Source organism: Marmota monax, unplaced genomic scaffold (assembly GCF_021218885.2).
Source record: "Marmota monax isolate L192 unplaced genomic scaffold, Marmota_monax_Labrador192_F-V1.1 WCK01_AAM20220418_F8-fsc00199, whole genome shotgun sequence".
In the NCBI taxonomy this organism is placed as follows: domain Eukaryota; kingdom Metazoa; phylum Chordata; class Mammalia; order Rodentia; family Sciuridae; genus Marmota; species Marmota monax.
The window spans coordinates 3118402-3139105 of NW_026694340.1; the positions used below are offsets into that span (position 1 = coordinate 3118402).

General features: G+C 43.3%; 1 protein-coding gene and 1 pseudogene across 1 annotated transcript in view; both read right to left on the reverse strand.

Moving 5' to 3' along the window:
• The window catches only part of Col23a1 (collagen type XXIII alpha 1 chain), a 359610-nt gene that overhangs the window by 252669 nt on the left and 86237 nt on the right, over window positions 1-20704 (reverse strand). The window lies entirely within an intron of this gene.
• Window positions 3950-8072, reverse strand: LOC131425063 (acyl-coenzyme A synthetase ACSM3, mitochondrial-like; annotated as a pseudogene).

Consider the following 20704-nt stretch of genomic DNA (forward strand, 5'->3'; position numbering starts at 1 on the left):
CCATTCCCTGCCCTTGAGGCCACCCTTCTGCCCCTCTGAGCCAGCAACCTCCATGTTTCAAACACTCCCAGATGTCTGCTCTGGGCTTACTCTTGGCTGAGGGTTGGGGACCCAGGGTGCCCCCCCCCCCCCGTTGCCTGCCTTAGGGAATGTTCTTTAGAAATACAAAGAGGCAATTTCCACAAAGGGTGACACCTGATGTGCACTTTGGTGCTATTTGGTTGTTCAGTTGGAGGGGTAGGGTGTCAGAGAGGAGCTCAAATTTGCCAAGGGAGTGAAAGATGCACAGAAATTCTCCAGGTCTATCAAATGTCTATACCCCACTGTGCCCCTCCTTTGTGGTTCCTGCCAGAGCCACACACCTCTTCTCTTATTATTGACTTAATATTATTCTTTAAATTGACCCATGTTTTTTTACTTAAAGTTATTTTTAAAAGTAAACGTTATACACTCTGGTAAATAGAAAACCAGTTTCACTTACCCAAAATAGAAAGTAACTCTAAAAATAAATACAAGAAAGGGAAGTTATTAAATTATTACCAGATACTGCAGCGAGCTGGAGGCTTGGAGTCTGAGGCTGGCTCTCTCTCTGTGTTAAAAAAGCGTGGGGGGAGGGGATGAGCAGGCCCTAGAGATAATTATGGACACACTAGCATCAGCATGAGATCTTCTCTTCCACATCATTGCAGAAGATCTGGAAGGGGGTCAACTTCATTTCATGTCCCAGCTGTGCATCATGTATGAACTTTCCCTGGGGGGCACGCCCCTCATTTGGGAGAAGTTGCCAGAGCTGGAAAGATTCCCAGTGCCAGAGAGAGATCAAGGGCTTTGAGGTGTGGTTGTGGGTTCATGGAGGAGGTGGAGGGTAATGAACTGAGCTCCAGGTGTGAAGAGGAACAGGGATGATGGTGAATGAAAAAATATCAACCATAACTTCAGCCCACACTTCCTGAAGGGTCTTCCCCAGCCAGGCACCACCTGCAGGAACATTGTTTAATTTTCACTGTGTCTCAAGAGGGAGCTGCCTCTTGAGACTACCCACAAAACACAGTATTTGCACACAATCCTAAATCAGCCCACACCTTGCTCAAACCTAGGCTTCCCTGCCCCTTAACTCTGGAGCCTGGACCACAGGAGTGTGGGCTTGGGATGTGCCTGTTCATCCTCCCAGATCTTCCCAGCATCCCGGGGGCTAGGCAGATACAAGACCCTGTGCTTCTGAGGTGGCTCTATCTGAGGTCCTGAAGTCTATGGTTCCTCTCCATTGTGTGCCTTATGTTTAATTTATAAATTCCCAACTTCTTAAAATTAAAAAAATTATTATGGTAAATTATACATGACATTGATCATCTTAGTCATTTTTAGTTTTTGCAGTGCTACGGATAGACCCCAGAGCCTCATGCATGCTAGGCAAAGTGTTTAAACACTGAGCGACTCTCCCAACCCCATCTTAATGATTTTTAATCAGCTTATTCAATGGTATTAAGTACATTCACACTGTGTGTCACCGTCACCAGTACCCACTTCCAGAACTGTTTCAACTTCCCAAGCTGGTACTGTCCCCATTAAACACTAACTCCCACAGACCCTGGAAACCATCATTCCTTCTGTCCCAATCAATTTGACTATTCTGGGCACTTCATATAAATAGAACCATATAGTATTTGTCATTTTGTGACTGGTTTGTTTACTTAGTAAAATGTCCTCAAGGTTCATCCATGTAATAGCATATGTCAGAATTTCTTTCCTTATTTTTTTCCCCTCTTTGAGATGGGATCTCATTATGTTTCTCAGGCTGGCTTCAAACCTCTGGGCTTAAGTGATTCTCCTACCTCAGCTTCCTGAGTAGCTGGGCCCATAGCCCCATGCCATTGTGTGACCTTCTGAATAATATTTTGCTTGCATGCATAGACCATAATTAGTTTATGCATTCATCTGTTGATGGACACTTGAGTGGCTTCCAGATTTTGGCTCTTGTGAATAATGCTGCTATGAATATGTACAAAAATCGATTTGAGGGGCTGGGGATGTGGCTCAAGCGGTAGCCACTTGCCTGGCATGTATGCGGCCCCGGTTCGATCCTCAGCACCACATACAAACAAAGATGTTGTGTCCGCTGAAAACTAAAAAATAAATATTAAAAATTCTCTCTCTCTCTCTCTCTCTCTCAAAAAGAAAATCGATTTGAGTTTTTACTTTCAATTCTTTTGGCATATGCCTAGGGGTGGATAAGTTCCCAACTTTAAACATAATTAGAAAGGACCTCATTACCTGTAGGACACTGCCCAATGAATAAGCTCCCTCTGTTCATCTCCTACCCATCCCTCCTTGGTTCCAGCCTAGTTTGCCTGAACAGCATTCTTATCTTCACTCTGAGATACAGTTGTCCCTTGCCATCTGTGGGATTGATTCTAGGACCCCCCTCAGAGACCAAAATCTAAGAATGCTCAAATCCTTTATGTAAAATGGCCTAGTATTTGCATATAACCTACACATACCCTCCTGTATATGTTAGATAATCTCTGTACTAGTTATAATACCTAATACAATGTAAGTGCTATGTGAATGGATGTTACACTGCATTGTCTTTGTGAAAAATGCCAAGGAAAAAGTCTGTACATGTTTCATATGGATGCAATTTTTTCTCTAAATATTTTCAATCTGTGGTTGGTTGAACCTGCACATTAGGACCCTGCAGATATGAACAGCCAACTGTGTTGTTTTTATAAGCCCTACCACATTGTACAAAGGACTATAATACATATGTGTTCAACCCAAATTCTGAAAGTGTATCAGTTCCACGAATAAGTGTGAGATGAAAAGGAGGAGACGGGCATCTCACCCGTGGCCCTAGGGAAAATCCCCAGTCACGCACCGTTGGGTGAGCCCAGTGCAAGGCAGGCAGCTGAGACCTGGCCTTATATCTGGCAGTATTACTGACAGAGCCTAGGGTAGTTCTGCCATCTGCTCCTTTCTTCAGAAAGCCCCTGCCCTGTCAGCAGAACCATCAAGCTGACCATCTCCCAGGCAAGATGCTTGCAGCTGGTGATAACCAGAATCAGTCTTGGGAAGGAGATGGGGCGCTCCTCCCTGAGAGTCCTAATGGCCATGCAGGGATGGGCTGCAGAAACATCTCCAGTGATTCATCTAAGCAGCCCACTGTGCAGAGGCCTAAAGGGAAATTTCATCACGCTAACATGGTTTTATTTTTATTTTTCTTAGGCATCTCTTCTCACTCGTCTTTTATTCTAATCATCATAATATGGTCCGTTCATTTTTAAACGTTTCCACCCCATTTATCTAACAGTGCAAGTGATCACTACAGCCAACTAAATCAGTCCATTTAAATTCCAAGTACTTCATTCTCTCCACATCCAGGGCATGCAGACATCTGCCAGACAAACACAGAGCAGCTGTAGATCAAACTCATAAGTTAATGGAAAGTCCTGGTTGATCAACATCTGGTTCAGCCCTTCCGCAAGGGTCCTCCTTAGGCCTGTAGCTTGCTTTGAGATGACCATCTAGGGTTTGCACCTTCCTCCTCTGGTGAAGTTACCATGAGGTCTTCATTTCATCTGGCTTCACATTCCCTGACCCTGTGTCCTATTAGCCAGGAGCTAGTATCTTCAAGCAAACACAGTACCCATCAACTGAGCAGCCTGGGCTCCTATGATTACAGACTTCTGCAAGCCCAGCCCACAAATTAGAACTGTCTTCCTTGCTCTAAGGACTGCCTAGAATGGTCCAGAACTCTGTGAAGCAGGTATTGTGCCAAGGTTGTAAAGATGTCCAATTCCCCACCCAAAGCTGAAGTCCACCTTCAATCCAGAAGCCACGGCAAGCAGCCAATATTGAGCAGCAGATCAGGATACAAAGATGCAGAAGGTACAAATCTGAGCTCCTTAACAGGCCAAAGGGAGAGATAGAAAACAGACAGAATGTGAGACAGAAAGGCGGATGGAAACCAGAATGTGAATCAAAGATAAGGCCATTGGGGGAAATGCCTGGCTTTTGGTACCCAAGCATCTTGCTTGACTGGAAACCCAGAAATAAATCCAGGGTTCCTGGAGAGCTGCTTGCCCAGAAGCATCTGGACTCTCACAGAAAACAGTGGCTTTCTACATTTGGATTTGGATGCCGCCTGTCCCACAGAGCCAGCCTCTGGGGCCCCGCTCTGAAAGTCATACTGGGAAAAGCCTGTCTGAAGTCTGCAGTGATTGCTGGGAGCCTTCAGAAGCCCCCAAGTCGAGCCGTCACCTATTCAACACCGTGGGCCTTGGTGGCCAGGGAGAGATTGTGGTCCTAGGTCTGGCTGATTTCTAAAGGCAGCAAATGGCTTGCCTTCAAACATGCCTTTTGAATGCAACCCAACCAATCCAAATCCCATGTCCCAACCAATAAGTTTATCTAACTCTAACACTCCAAATCAATAGTTCTCCTGCCCTAAATCACTACAAAGACAGGCACCAAACAACGAGGGACCAATCTGTAGCCCAAAACCTGCAAGAATTACTTAACTGTGCAATCCTCACCTTGCTCAGCTTGCCTTCCCTGCCCTGCCCCTTCCTTCCCAGGAAAGCTCTGGCCCTTGCTCTCTGCCGTGTCTTCCTCTCTTGACCCCCCTGGTGCTTCCACATGTGGCCCGGCTTTTCTTTCGAGGTGGTTTTCTCCACATCTGTCATCCTTTTTTTTCCCCCTATTGAATATTTTATTTCAAAATTCAGCCTCTGATGTCATAATTACAAAATATTTAAAAATCAACATTTTATAAGGATGCTGCCACATTAAAAAAAAATCACCTCTTCCTAAACTTTTGGTTTCTACAGATTTATAGATACCATGTTTGTTTTATATGGACTTTGAGAATGGAATGAATTGAAATGAATTTGAATTTCTTCCTTAGTTCATGTCTTTTTATCTTCCTACTATCTGTCTTTGGCAGCTCTTGAATAAATTCTACCTTTCTGGGATATTTGTAAGGTTCTATACTTTGTTTCTTTTTTTTTTTTTTACATGCTCCATAATCTCATTTTTCAGTTGTTCTTGATCATGTGACTTGTAATCAGGGTTCAAAACAATAATAGTCTTTACTGCATCAGGGCTGCTGACAACAGCTGACTCTGAAAGGAAGGGTGCTCCATCGAGGCACTTTCTACCTCAAATGGCCCAATGCAGTAAACAGAGGATAATATGATGTCATCTGATCTTGCAACAAACCAGAAATAGCCATCTTTCTCCCTACACCCTCTGTCACCTGTGACATAGGAGTTGTCTTATAGAGTTGAAGCTATTTTTGAGGAATTATCTACATAATGAGTAAAGGCAAAATGGTCAGTTAGGTAGAAGAACTTGGATTCCAATATCTCCTTGTCCAGGAGGCAGAATATTGCCGTTTTCATCTAAAATCTTAACATCAAAAGCAGGAGAAGGTTTTCCCACTGAGCCAGGCTTATTTTTTCATTCTCTTAAATTTCCACAGATTAGCACTGTTTCTGTCTGTATCCCTTCATAGATATCCAGGCTGGTCCTATTTTTCCATTGTTTTATCATTTCTGGAATGACTAGCGCCCTAGCACTCATGCACTGCTTTAAGCTTTGAATTTATAGCTGCATGTATCATTCTGTATAAGCATTTGGTATTCAGTAGGTGCTGAACAGAAAATAGTGATGGGAAACTTGGAGAGTGTTTGTAAGATGGAAATTGACCCAAAATGGGCAAATGGTGTGCAGATATGCATGTTCCTTGGATCCTTGGAGAAGCGAAACTATTCCATGCAGATTTTACCCAGCTTGTGTCTAAGGTATACCACATCATATCCGAGGGTGTCAAATCCAGGCAGAATCTTCCATTTATAGATAATCCTAAACCAAAACTGCTGTGGGTGTGTATGATCAATTTAGGAGGTCCAGTTCTTGCACTGGTAAAGTAAATTGCCATCATCTCAGGGTGTTTTGTCTTCACACAGGTGTGGCTGTCACTGGCATGTTTCATCATCTCCTTGAGGTGTTCCCAACCCTCTCTGGAGTTTAGAGACACAATTAGCTTGGAGTGGACATTTTCACATTTAGATACCATCCATTGCTGGGCCACTGTGTCACTGGTAATAATGCACTTTGCTTTTGAAGACTGTAGTGTGTAGAGGAGGTCTTTCTGGGTCAGCTGAGTGGTTCCTGGGATAAGAACTGTCCCAGCAGGAGTTGGGATCAGGTTCATGTTCCTCCAAGTCAAAGAATGAACACCATGATTGCTGCTGAGGTGAGCAAGTGAGCAGGAATTTTATTAAAAAGGAAAGTGAGAGAAAGATTCAGAATCCTGGCACAGTGTGCTTGGGAGGGGCAAGAGTGCCCCACATCTGTCATCTTACCATACCTGATTAAAATAAAATCCTGGGTGCATTTAAAAATAATCTCAAAGACAAAGAGGGGCTGGTGGAGGGAAGAGTTCTCTGTCTCTGGAGAGAGAGAGAGAGAGAAAGCTGCATGCAGAAGCTATGTGAAAGGAGCTTGAGGGACATCATTTTGCATGAGGGACGTGGCTAATCCACCGTGATCTTCAGGAAGGTCAAATGAGACCCAACCATGGTAAGTCTCCAGGGACCCATCTCAGGGTGGACAAGGGAGCAAGGTGGGTCTGAAGCTTCAAACTGCAGACTCCAGGCACACTTGGGCCCTATTCCAAGAAAGTGTGATTCAGTAGGTCTTGGGTGGAGCCTGGGAATTTGTCTTCACTGCTTCTCAGATACATCTGATGCATAGCCAGATATGGGTTATACATTACAAAATGTAAGGCATTGTCAATTTTAATAATATTAACAATGGCAGCAGCAATAATAGCTACCATTCACGGAGTGCTTCAGTGCCAAGTGCTCGTTATGCATCATTCCTAATTCCCACAACACTGCCAGCTAGGGCTTGAACATGTCCCCAGCCCAATATTCATGTGTTGGAAACTTAATCCTGAATACAATGGTATTGAGAGGTGGGACCTTTAAGTGGTGAGTAGGTGAGGAGGGCTGTGCCCCATAAATGGATTAATTCTGTTATCACAGGATTAGTTATTGCAGAAGTGGGTTCCTTATTAAAAGGACGTGGTCAGCCTGATTTTCCTCTTTGCCATGTGTGCTGACCCTTCCAGTATGTTGTGATACGTCATGAAATGGCCTCTCCACATACTGGCACCATGCTCTTGGACTTCCTTGTCTCTAGAATCACAAGCCAAATACAACTTCTATTGCTTATCATTTACCCAGTCTGTGGTATTCTGTTGTAAAAGCAGAAAACAGATCAAGATATCCTTTAAAGGGATTATTATTTCCATTTTATAGTCAGAAAACTGAGGCTTAGGCTGGTTATGCAATGTGCCCAAGGTCACCCAGGTTGTCAATGAGAGAGGTGGGAAGTCCAGTCTGATCCCAAAGCCAGTACCATTACTCTTCTTATGTCAGTCATCTCTGATCAGTCTATGGGCTAATTAATGATACCTGGTATTCCATGAAAATTCATTGAGCAGGACTCTTAGGGCTCTTACACAGATCTCCAGCATCCCTCTGGGGTTTGTTTATGGTTGCTGAAAAACAAGCAACTTGCTGACTGTAGTGGTGCATACCTGTATTCCCAGCAACTCAGGAGGTTAAGGCAGGAGAATCATGAGTTTAAAGCCAGCCTCAGCAACTTAGTGAGACCCTGTCTCAAAATTAAAAATTGAAAAAGAGGGGGCAGGAATGTGGCTCAGTGGTTATGCACCCCCTGGGCTCAAAGCTGAGTACCCAAAACAAACAAACAAAAAACCAAGCACTTTGAGAACCTTGGGATAAAGATGCTGAACAATCATATCAGATTATTAGTTTTGCATTCAAATGAGTTCATTTTTCTTAATAAGATCTAACTATTTTTATTCCCCACAACCTCATGAAACAGTGTTCAGCACTAGTGTCTACACACAGCCCCCATCTTACCCCCTGCAAAAGGAAAGCAGAGTTCAGATAAGAGGCTTGAGGTCATTCTCAGTCAGGAAAATGAACTTACTTTGAAAAAATTCTTTAGAACAAGAGCTCTTAACCTGGCTGCAGGAAATTCTCAAAACACATGAGATTTTGCATGAATAGGCACTTCTGTCTGTGCCCTGAGCTTTAATCAGGGTCTCAAAGGAGCCCCAGAGAGCCAGAATCTTGACTCAATTTCTTTCATAATTAACTTTAAGGGTTCCCCTGCTTAGTTCTTCTTTCCTTGTTTTCAGTGAAACTAGAACTTGTTCCCCAAACAGGCATCCAGTGAAATGGAGTTCACAAATATGTTATGGTAATACAGTAGTAGGCTACATAATATAAATCTAAATGGTTCTATTCCTTTATCATATTCATAACTAAGTAATTATTTTATTGAAGTTCAACACTTCCCTCCTTCCTGAAATCTTGGCATCTTCTGAGATGTAAAAATAAAAAATTTAGGGATGGGGCTGTAGCTCAGTGGTAGATTGCTTGACAAGCAAGCATCAAACCCTGGGTTTGATCATCAGCATTGAAGAAAATAAAATAAAGTAAAAATAAAAATTCATATTGAAATAGTCAACCTGTCCTACTTCTTTCTTAATCCTTCTAACTGCAGGGGAATGTGGCTTACTGCAGAGTAATTATATTGTGGACATTATTTTAGTAAATAAATATTAATCAAGGTTGGGGATATAGTTCAGTGGTAGAGTGTTTGTCTAGCTGGGTTCCATCCTAGTACCACGTGCACAAATTGATAAATAAGTAAATATTTATCAATTCACATATCACATTTTTAGTAAGTCCGGTTCCCAGCACTGATTTAGGTACAGGAGATTCCAGTGCAAACAAACCAATAAAGAAGCCAGTTGTTCTCAAGAAACTTGCATTTCAATGGGGGAATATAGATTATAAACCATAAATCATGAATTAGAGAATGAGAGAGAGAGAGAGAAGGTAGTAATAAACATGTATTAGTTCCCTGTGGCTGCTATAACAAAACCCCACAAATCTGGTGGCTTAAAACAGCAGAAGTTTATTTCACTATTCTAGAGGCCAAACGACTAACATCAAGGTATTGGTAGGGCTACGTTCCCTCTAAAAGCACTAAAGGAGGATTCTTGCTTACCTCTCTCTTAGCTTCTGGTGGTTGCCAGCAATCCTTGACTTGTAGACTCACCAATTTACTTTCTTCCTGAGTCATCACAGGGCATTTTCCCTGGGTCTGCCTCTGTGTCTAAATTCCCTCATCTTATGTGAACACCAATCACTGGGTTAGGATCCACCCTAATCCAGTGAGAATTTATCTTAATTGATTATATCTAGAAAGACTCAATTTCCGATAAGAACACCTTTCTATGCAGCAGGAAGTTAAGGCTTCCCATTTGTATTTTGTGGGGGACACAACATAACCCTAACAAGTAAAGAAATTTAAGTGGCTACAAGGGAGACAGAGTGACAAATGCTAGCATGACCAGCCAGTTTCCTTGGAGGAGATGCCACTGGAGCAGAAACCTAAATGAAGAGAAGGAATAAGCCATGAGGACATCTAGGTGAAGGAATTTGAGGCAGAGACATCCAATTAAGCCCTGCCTGCATGTTTAACTCTCAGAAACCACAAAATGATAAATGTTTGTTGTTTGAACCATTAGTTCTGGGATAATTTGTTGGGAGCTGTCAATAACACACAGTTACCCTGTATTGACCTTGTCTTTGTATTTGATTACTACTGATGTATAACAAATTACCTCTGATTTGGCAGCTTAAAACTTCTTTCTTTCTTTCTTTCTTTCTTTCTTTCTTTCTTTCTTTCTTTCTTTCTTTCTTTCTTTCTTTCTTTCTTTCTTTCTTTCTTTCTTTCTTTCTTTCTTTCTTTCTTTCTTTCTTTCTTTCTTTCTTTCTTTCTTTCTTTCTTTCTTTCTTTCTTTCTTTCTTTCTTTCTTTCTTTCTTTCTTTCTTTCTTTCTTTCTTTCTTTCTCTCTCTCTCTCTCTCCCCCTCCCTCCCTCCCTCCCTCCCTCCCTCTCTCTCATATTTATTTATTTATTTATTTAGTGATCCTGGGGATGGAAACCAGGGCCTTGCACACACTAGGCAAGCACTCTACTCCTGGGTTTCACCCCAGTCCCAGAAGCTTAAAACTTTAGGTCAAAACTCTGCATCTTCTGTTCAGAGTCTCACAAGGTTGTATCATGGTGGTGGCATAATGTGTTCCTTTTAGGGACTCAGGGGGGCTTTTACAAGCTCACATAGCTGTTGGAAGAATTTAAGTCCTTGCGGTTGAAAGAAAGAGGCCTTCCTGTTCTTATTAGTTAATGGCCAGGAACTCCTCTTAGCTCCTGGAGGCTGTCCACAGTTCCTGGCCACTTGGCCCCCTGTAAAGGTTCTCACTCTGTAAATCTCTCTGATTTCATCTTTTTCTCATTCTAGATTCATGTTGATAGGACTCATGAGATTAGGTCAGGCACACCTGGGTAATCTCCCTTTTCAATACTGACAATCACATTTTATTATAAAAGACACACATGGACAGCCAGATGAAGAGGCACATAAGGATCTTCAGTAGAGGAACCTGTCCCCATGGAGTTGAACTCATCACCCTCCCACCTTTGCCAGGCGCCATCCTGACTTGTTTACAGACTCTAACACCCACCCTCCCTGAGGATTTAGCACTAGGTCACCCAAACCTCATCATTTTCAGTTTTTGCTGAGGTTTCATTGTATAGGCATGATTGATAAGATGACTGGCCACTGGTGACTAAATTTAATCTCCAGCGCCTCTCCATCCCCAGAAGCCAGGGGCTGAAGCAGAGAGTTCTAACCCTCATGATAAATTCTCTTTGGATAAATTTAAAGGCATCTGTTTGAGTAACATTAATTATACTGGCAAAATCCTTTTTTCGTGGACACAATCGTGACAATACCCCATCATACATATTCTTAGAGGTTGCATCTGATTCCGCCTGGTTTGCTTTTTTTTTGTTTTGTTTTTTTGACTGTAACCATGGGCTGCGTATGCGCGGTGCGCGCCAGTCAGCAATGCCAGGCAGGGCTGCTTTAGTGTGAATAGAGGCAGAAGTTCTTGACCCCTCTGTTCCATGCTGGTCACCACCCTGGAGATTCACGTCCCATTTCATCTTATCTTCCCTTACATGCAGGCGTTCCTAACTCCTCTGTTATATAGATGAGAAAACTAAGGCTCAAAGGACTTTGGACTTCTCCAAGCTCCCAAACGTAAAGTTGAGAGAACCAGGATTGGAGTCCAGGGTGTCAGAAAGTAAGGATTCCAGTTCCAGTGTTATTACTTTCTGCCTGTGTCACTCCACCCACTCAGCCTCACTCTGCCCATCCTTAGGGTAGGGTGGACAGAATATTCATTCTACCTCCCTCACAGGGTTGTTGTTTGGGTTCTAGAAGCCACAGTGGCTGGAACTGCATCTTCCTAACAGCAAAGAGCCATAAAAGGCTGAGAGAGCATGGCTGTTGACATTATTTTTAAGTCTTTTTGTTTTCATTTCCTGGAAGAAATTGTTTTGTAGGCATCCTGAGGATTTAGAAAACAACCAAGCCATTAGCTCTCTAGAGGCTCACAAATCCCTGAGCAGGAGTGATAGCAACTGGGGCTTGGGGGGAAAGGCATCAATTCATCCTATAACAGAGGCAGAGTGGCAGGGTGGGCATAGGTTTTCCCTTTCTCAAACCAGGGATGCCTGTGAGCAGAATCTTCTGGTTTTGCCCCTATTTATGCAGGGTACTGAGTCACTGAAGTAACCCAGCAATCCATTTTGCATAAAAACAAATGACTTGTTTAAATGAAAAGCAGACAACATTAAGTAGAATTGTCCCCCAAAGAGTGTCTTTCATGCCTCCTTATTAGGCGCCAGTAGGTCTTCTAGACAGTTTGGCCCCAAAGGAGAAGTGGCTAATTGCTACGCATGTTGCCTAATCAGGAAGCAAAGACCTTGCAAGACATTTGAAGGTTCATCTTAGAAATGCAAACCAGCTTGAACTCTCTTCAAGTGACAACACATATGTTTACAACAGTGTCCCTCCTGCCCTCCCTCCCTCTCTTCTCAAGAAAAGTCTCAGAATGAGAAGAAAAAACGTTTTGAAGTATAGCACACAGTCATTTGTTATGCAGGCTGGAATTAGTTTGGATGTTGATTCTAATAGGTGCAGTGTGCTACTCAGATGCTTGTGAAGGTCCTTCGAGGTAGAAATGATCATGTCCATTTCACCAAGGAGAACATCAAGACTGAGGGGGAACTAAAGACCAGAGGGCAGGTGCCAGTTATTCCAAGTTTAGACTCCCAGGCTTCTCATTTCTGCTGAGGGAGGTCTCAGGGGCCTGGACAGAGCTGGGCATACAGATGGAGTTGGTGTGGGGAGGACATGAGATTCCAACCCATGAGGGAAGCAGGCTGGGGAAGAGGCCAGGGCTGGGGGTCTTGCTTGATCATGCCTGGGGCCATCCTGATAGACTCCTTTGAACCCATTTGGGCATTAGAGGTGAAAGTTCTTTCTGAGTCCTGTTTAGAAGATTGGTATGTGAGATGGGAAGATATCAGGATTTGGCCAGAAGAGCCAATGAGTTGCCAAGATGCCTGGGGAGGTCAGGAGAACTCAGTGAGGGTTTGGAACTCTAAAGAAACACCAGGATTATTCTGGACACACTAGAACTTGTAGCCCTGTTCCCCTGGATTACAAGTCTGTTGCAGAAGGACTGACCTTCAGGCTCAATACAATAGTGTTTTTCTTACACAGCCTACTTGTCATTTCTTTATTACCCAAGTGCTGTGGATTTTCTCACCTCTGGTGTCATTTGCTTGGAAAGTGCTCCTTCCTTTAGCATTCCCCATACCAGCATGGGGGAATATCTGGGTGAGCTCCCCTAAAATGTTTCCCATTTGGGTAGCAGACTATTCTAATGCCAACCGATCCCCTCCCTTTCTGTGTGTCCCTAGAGAAATCAAAATAATGATTTCAATTAATATTTGGGAATAACACCTTTGGCCTGTTATTTTTATCAAACCCAAGTCATATACTTGGGTTTGAACAGAATTAGCTGGGAAAGAAGCTGACAGGGCCCTTTGAAGGAACTCTTTGGTGCCTTCCCTTATCAGCAATGACATTGTAAAAAGGTATCCCCCACAAGGACATAGAGGTCCCAGGGTTTTGCAAGGCACAGAGAGTGCCAGAATTTCTGGGTTTGGGCATCACACTTTGGCATCAAAACAATATTGGTATTCTAAGAGGGACCACTTTCCATATAATTGGGTTTCCTTATAATCTAGGTTTCCCCAGGCCATGCCAGGCCCAGGGGACAGCCAGGAGATGAGGCACTCAGGATCTTCATCAGGATAACAATCACCACCTCAGTATGATTATGATGATGAATGACCATGTTGATGACACTGAGTCCTTAACAATAAGGTAGTGCATTTAGGAGCAGGGTTTAATGTGAAGTGGGTACTCTTATATATCCTTAGTTTATGGCTGAAGAAATGGAGGCTCATGGAGTCTGCCCAAACTTGCACAACCATTGAGGTCCAGAGCCAGGACCTGCACAGGGCTACCCTACTCCAAAGTCTGTGCTCCTGACCACAGCACTGCATGACACCTTGACTACTGCTCCTCTTCCCTCCCGGCTCCTCCCTGATGCAGCTTCACCTGTTGCCGGCCACTGGGTATATCAGCTCACCCCATGTCCCATGGTGGCAGGGGGAGGCCACTCTCCCACTATAGGTGCTTATAGCTATTATACCCCAGAAGGAATTATGGGCCCCTCAGACTAGAGGACATGGGATGGTTTTCAGGACATGACCAGAGGGTGTCTGGATAATGTTATGTTGAGATGATGTATTTGAGGGACATATGAAGAAATCTGACTTTGGACGGAAATTATATTATATCCATATTCTTCTTAGGTGTGACAATGACACTACAGTTATGCAGAGGAAAAACTTGTAATCGGTGAGAGATATAGAATAAAATATTTGCAAGTGACATGTCAGGTCTCCAGATGCTACAATTTGGGTCTGGAATGTTCTCAAAGTCCCAGGTGTTGAAGCTTGATCTCCAGCTTGGTGTTGGGAAGTGCTGGGAATTTTAAGAGTTGGGACACAGTGGGAGGGTTTAGATCATTGAGGGCATGCCCTTGAAAGAGATCAGGGAATGTTGGTCTCTTTCTCTTTTTGTTTTCTGAGGTGCTGCCTTGCCTTAGATCCAAAAGCAACAGGGTCAACTGACTGTTGACTAAAACTTCCAAAACGGAGCCAAAATAAACCTTTTGTTTTTTAAAATTGCTTTTCCTGGGTATTTTGTTACAGAAATTAAAAGCTGATTGACAGACACACTGGGATTTGCTTTGGAATACTCTGGACAAAAAAAAGAAAAAAGGAAAGAAAAGATGAGAGTTAGATGAACCCACATCAGTACATTGATAATTGCTGAAACTGGAGGATGGGTTCATGGGGGATGGATATTAGCTTGATCTTCAAAGCAAGCTAAAGTAAGTAAGCCTACCTCATACAGGCCAGGTTCCAGACTGTCCTCGGTCCCTCAGTCACCTGAGTCCTCACTGCTATTTCTCCAGAAGGCTGAGGGAATTCTTAACCAGTGAAACCATTATAAACTTCAACCAATTATTTTGTTTTGGCTTGGGGTGGGGGTGGGGGGGTACCAGGGATTGTACTCAGGGGCACTCGACCACTGACCCACATCCCCAGCCCTATTTTGTATTTTATTTAGAGACAGTCTCATTGAGTTGCTTAGCGCCTTGCTTCTGCTGAGGCTGGCTTTGAACTCACCACGCTCCTGCCTCAGCCTCCCGAGCAGCTGGGATTACAGGCACGTGCCATGGTGCCTGGACAACCAGAGAATTTTTTAAAACACGTGAGAAGTCATGGATAGCTAGTAACAAACTGCTGGTTTCTGATCCCTGGCTCCTGTCACCTTCATCTGGGTCTAGTTGTCTAGACAAGGTCCCAAGGACACAGGCTCCCATGACTTTGGCCTTTAATCCATTCCTTGCAGCATTGTCCAGCTTCAGGTCTCAGATACCTGAGTCTGGGAAGGTTTAGCTACCTCATGATTCACCTTCTCTCTTGAAATCTCTTCCTTGAAACCCAAGAACAAGTTAGCTTTCAAAACAGTACATCTGTGTAGATTGGTTTCCTCCTAAAATATCACCTCCATGGCTATATGATGGGTATGTTTATCAAACTCACAGAACCAACCATAAGGAGGTACCACTTCATAAACGTTAGGATGGCTGTGATCAAAAAACAAAGTGACAAGTGATGGCCAGGATATGGAGAAGCCAGAATGTTGATGGGAATGCATAACAATGTAGCCATTTTGGAAAACAGTATGGATGGAGCAGCCTCAGAAAGTTAACTGACTTTGTCATGTGACTCAGCAATTCCAATCCTTGGAATATATATACATCCCAAGCAAATGAAAGCAGGAACTTGCACATTAAAGTTCATACAACATATTCACAATAGCCAAAAGAGGTGGAAACAATCCAAATCTCCATTCACGGATGAATGGATAACAAATTATGTTCTATCCATAAAATGGAATGTTGTTCAGCCTCAAAAAGGAAGGGAATTCTGACATGTGCTACAACACAGGGGAACCGAAGACAATGTGCAGAGTGACATGCCACACACAGAGAGGACAAATCGTGTATTATTCTACTTATATGAGGTACTGCAGGAGGGTGGTGGTGATGGTTTTACAACATCGTGAGTGTATTTAATACCACCGAACTGTACACTTAAATATCATTTGGATGGTAAACTTTATGCGGTGAGTATTTTACTACAATTTTTAAAATGTACATAAAAGTTTATAGAATGGGACAGCTAAGAAGAATGAGTTTTACTGTATATAAATTATACTTCAAGGAGCTTAACTTTAAAAAGAAAACACCACCTATAGCTCTTTTGGGAAAAGTTATTTAGATAGCTCATTCTCTTCCTCTCTTTTGCTGGTGAGATGGCCTGGTGGAAGGGAGAGGGAGATACCCAGAAGAATAGGACACCAGGAGGGAGCGAGTAGGGGTGGGGTGGGGAAGTCATGAATAGACACAGGGCGTTTTACACTTCTTCCTGGCTTTCTTCTCTCCTTTTACCCAATCACACAGTTCAAGCTGGTCCATCCCAGGAATAAACTGCTATTTCTCCAGAAGGCTGAGGTCACATCCCAGGTATATGAAATATCCAGAGTAGGGTACCTATTCTCTCAGAGACCCCATCTTCCTTCAGGAGCTCTCGAGAGGTCTTTGACTTGGAGGTTAATTAAAAATACAGACCCTGGAGCCAGGCTATCTGCAAGAAAATTCCAGCTCCGACATTTATCATCCTGTGACCGTGGTGAAGTCACTAAACTTCTCTTTGCTCCTGTTTCCTCATCTGTTAAATGGGGATAATAATAGTGCTTACCTCACGGGGTGTGGAAAGGATTAAATTGCACTTAATAAGCTTCTCATTTGTTTATTTGGTTAACCTTTAACTGTTGGTGCATGTATAGGTCTCTACCCTTGAAATAGAAATTCTTTCGGTCTTACTGGGGATCCCTGTCTTCTGGGCACTGCACAGGGTCAGGTACCAAATGAAAGCTCTAATCCTCATTGTGAGAGAAGATACTCTCCAGAAGCCCTTACTTCATAACTCCTGTGATCTGTGAACCCAAGAGATTCAAAATACCTTCCCCGTGCCATAAACCATTCCTTACGGGTCCATAGTTGCAGTCCAAATTAAACCATACCTCCTAGCCTGAGAAGGGAGGGAATTTGCCAGCCTTCTAACTTTGCTCGATAAGGAACAAATACTTTCTAGAAGATTCAAGGCAATTTCTAATTAGGAAATTCAGATCAGATAAAAAAAGCCATCAGCACGTATGAATTCCTACCTACAGTGCTGCGTGCTCCTTATCTGCATGGGCCACCCAGCCTCATAGAGTTTCCTCAGTTAGTCACTGGCCCCATCCTGTAAACCACCCTTACAATAGCATTAATGTATCTTTTCTTTTCCTTTTTTCATTCATGTATAGGTGCTAGGGATGGAACCCAGAGCCTTCTGTGTGCTAGGAAAAGGCTCTACCACTAAGCCACATCCCCGACCCAACACATCTTTACATGAGTAACTTCCAGAGCCCAGCCCTTTGGGCAGACTCTACACTTCTAGGGTTCCAAAGAGGAGAGTTCAAGAAAGAACTTTCTCATTGGCCCATCCAGACCTAGGCAGGCCAGAAGTGGCAGGTGGATCTGACATCGGTAGCCAAAGTGGCTGCATTTGAAAAATCACAGGTCTTTCCAAAGCGCAGCCACCTGACTCTGAGAGAACATCTTCCCCTGGCTGGTAGACTGGGCACCACTGATACTCTTTGGCGGGGTCTGCTTTAGAGGAAATCAACCCCAACAGCAAAAGGCAACATATGTAATCACACCAGGCCACGAGTCACTGCCAACCCCAAACCTATTTCTTTCACAAATCCCAGAAGGAACTTTTTATTGGGTAAGAGCCCCTAGTGTGAATGTAGCTGCCAGTACTTAAGGAAGTCCAACTTAAATCCCTCTTTCCTGCTTATGGAACATGAGGGTTTATTTTGGCGATTCAGTCTGTTTCCAATCCAACTATTAGAGAAACCACAGAGGGGAAAGGGTAAAAGGTATATGAGAGTGCAGATCAGTTCTAGTCTTGAAATACCCTAGGGTGTCTCAATTATATGCGGGGGAGGGGGGAGGCTATGAAAATCTTAAAACATTCCTCCATAAAATTAACTTTCAATTGCCTAGAAGGACACATTCGGCTTTGATTCAGTAGATATGCATGGAGGGCTGACCAAGCCAGACACCATATAGTCTTTCCTGGTAGAGGTGAAAATGTGCAATGGTTTGGATATGGTTTGAATGTGTCCCCCAGGGGTTTGTGTGTTGGAGCCTGGTCCCCAGTGTGGTGGTATTACGAGATGGTGGGACCTTTGAGCAATGAGGCTTAATGCAAAGTGATTAGATCATTGGGTCACTGCCCTCTGAAAGGAATTTAGTTTTCTGGGACCCTGGTTAGTTCTCGAAGAAGTTTTTATAAAAAAGAAATACTGGCCCCTCTGTAGCTTCTTGTCTTAGCATGTGATCTCTCTCTTTCATATATACTCCCACCAGAGCCAGAGCCATGCTGTTTGAATGCTCAGCCAAACTGTGAGCTCACTAAACCTCTCCTCTTTTTTGTACCGGGGATTGAACCCAGGGGTGCTTAACCACTGAGCCACATCCCCAGCCATTTTTTAAAAAATATTTTATTTAGAGATGGGGTCTCACTGAGTTGCTTTGGGCCTTGCAAGTTGCTAAGTGTTGCTCTGAACACAGGATTCTCCTGCCTTAGCTTCCTGAGCTGCTGGGATTACAGGCATGCACCATTGTACCTACCTTAAACCGCTTTTCTTTATAAGTTACCCAGCCTCAGACATGTTGTTACAACAATGGAAAACAGATTAATACAGGAGGTATGCAAGGTGCTGGCTCAGCAGCAGTAAGTTACATGCCATGAAGGTGACATGTTGGGAGAATAGTGTGTCTCCACTCCAAAGAGGGCAAGGTACCAGGCCTTGGTGGCAAAATTCAGTTCACCTTCTCATCAAAGGCTTAGGGTGAGAGGCACAATCACTGCACATGGTGATTGGATGTGCCATAGTTCTTTGAACAAGAGTGCTCTCCTCCCTGGTACATGCTTAATGCCTTTCCATGTATCCAGTACACAGAACTTCTCTGTCAGTCACTGTTTCCTATCTGAGCAGGGCTTTGGAAGATCCTTAACATCAAGCTGGACCATGAGTAACAAAGTTTTCCTCCACCTATTCACTCACATGCACCTTTGTCTCTGGGTCCCAGTAAAACTGGAGATAGTTGGTGAGGATACTGAACCTTCAGTGATATGCCCACAATCAGTGTTCAGTTTCACAAATATGAAGTCACCAGAGATACTCCCAGTATCCTGAGAGTCTCTTCCTGGCTCTCCCATCTGTGTTCTGAAAATTTCCCAGGAACCCAGCAATCCACCTCCCAAATAGGCAGTTGTCAGTTATCAGCCGTCCCCAGACATGAGGCTATTTCTTGGGTTATAGGCTCTCTAGGCCCCATCCATTAACAGGTGTCTTAGTCTATTTTTTGCTGCTATAACAAAATGCATGAGACTAGGTAATTTATAAAGAATAGGAGCTTGGCTCATGGTTTCGGAGGCTGGGAAATCCAAGAACACGGGGGTGGTGGGGATCTGGTGAAGGTCTTCTTGCTGCACCATAATATGGTGCAGGGTCTCACATGGTGAGACAGAGCAAATGTGGTAGCTCCAGTCTCTCTCTTCTTATAAAACCAATGCCCTCATGGGGCCCCACTGCTCATAACTTCATCTAACACTAATTACCTACCAAAGCCCCACCTCATTAACATATAGATTTTTTTTTTTTTTTTTTTTTGTACAGGGGATTGAACCCAGGGGCACTTAACCACTGAACCACATCTTGGCCATTCTAAAAAAAAAAAAAAAGTTTTTTTTTTTTTGAAACAGGGTCTTGCTAAGTTGCCCAGGCTGGCCTTGGAATTGCAATCTTCCCACCTCAGCCTCTCGAGTAGCTAAGATTGTGCGAGTGCACCACCACATCTGGCTGGAATCGTCAGATTATGAGGGAGAATGGGGTGAATGAAGCTGATCAAGAAAACTGGGAAGGAAAAGGAGGACGAGAGAGGTCAAGAGAGCAGCAGGCTGCCAAAAAGGCCCACTGATGTTGAGTAGAAGATGAAAGGGTCCCCGTAATGTGACAATCGTGAGGTTCCAAAAGTCACTTGTCCACTGTAACCCCTACAGCAATAGTAAGAATTATATTAAAAAAAATTTTTTTAAAGAAGTAATAATAGTGGCCAACATTTATGAATGCTTTCTATATATTCTAAGCATTTTCCCATATTTAATCTTTTAGTCCTTGTAACAACTGTGGGTGGTAGATACTACTACTTTTTGTATTTTACAGGTGAGAAAGCTGAGACAGAGTGGTTAAGTACTTTGCTGAAGGTCACACAGTAGTTAAGCATACAGTGGTTCGAGGTAAAGAGACGTGAACCAGGAAGTCTAGCTCCAAAGCCTGTGTTTTTAAGCACCTGATTTCACTCTTTTGCTCAAGGGCAGTAATCAATAACTAGGAATGGATGGGAAAAGCCAGAAGGCAGAACTCACTGAATGAGTTTATCAAGGGCACCTCAGTGCTGCCATCTGTAACCTGGGAATGAAAATTCCCACTGTTCCTTTTCTCCAGCTGGGAACAGAATGTTGTTAGGACTCTCACAACTGTCTGGGGGAAATGTTTCAATATATCTGAGGTTAGATCTTAAACAGGGTAAAGCCCTGACATAATTCACTCTGCCCCCAGACTAACGAGGAAGGCAGAAGGAGGTACGTGGAGAATCCCAGTTCACAACAGTTGTGAGACAGCTGCCCACAAGAGAGGAGGACAGAGGCAGAAATGCCTTCCTGTTCTTCTGGAAGTTGCCCTCGCTTAGTCATGCCTTGTGCATGAAGTTTCAAAGTTGTAGCCAGATAAATTTGCATAAATATTTCAGATTACTCCTTCGGATATTTTAAGAAAACAAGGGAAGGAAATATAAATATAAAATACTTGTAAGCTTTAACTTAATTTACTTATAATTTGCCTCTTTCCATTA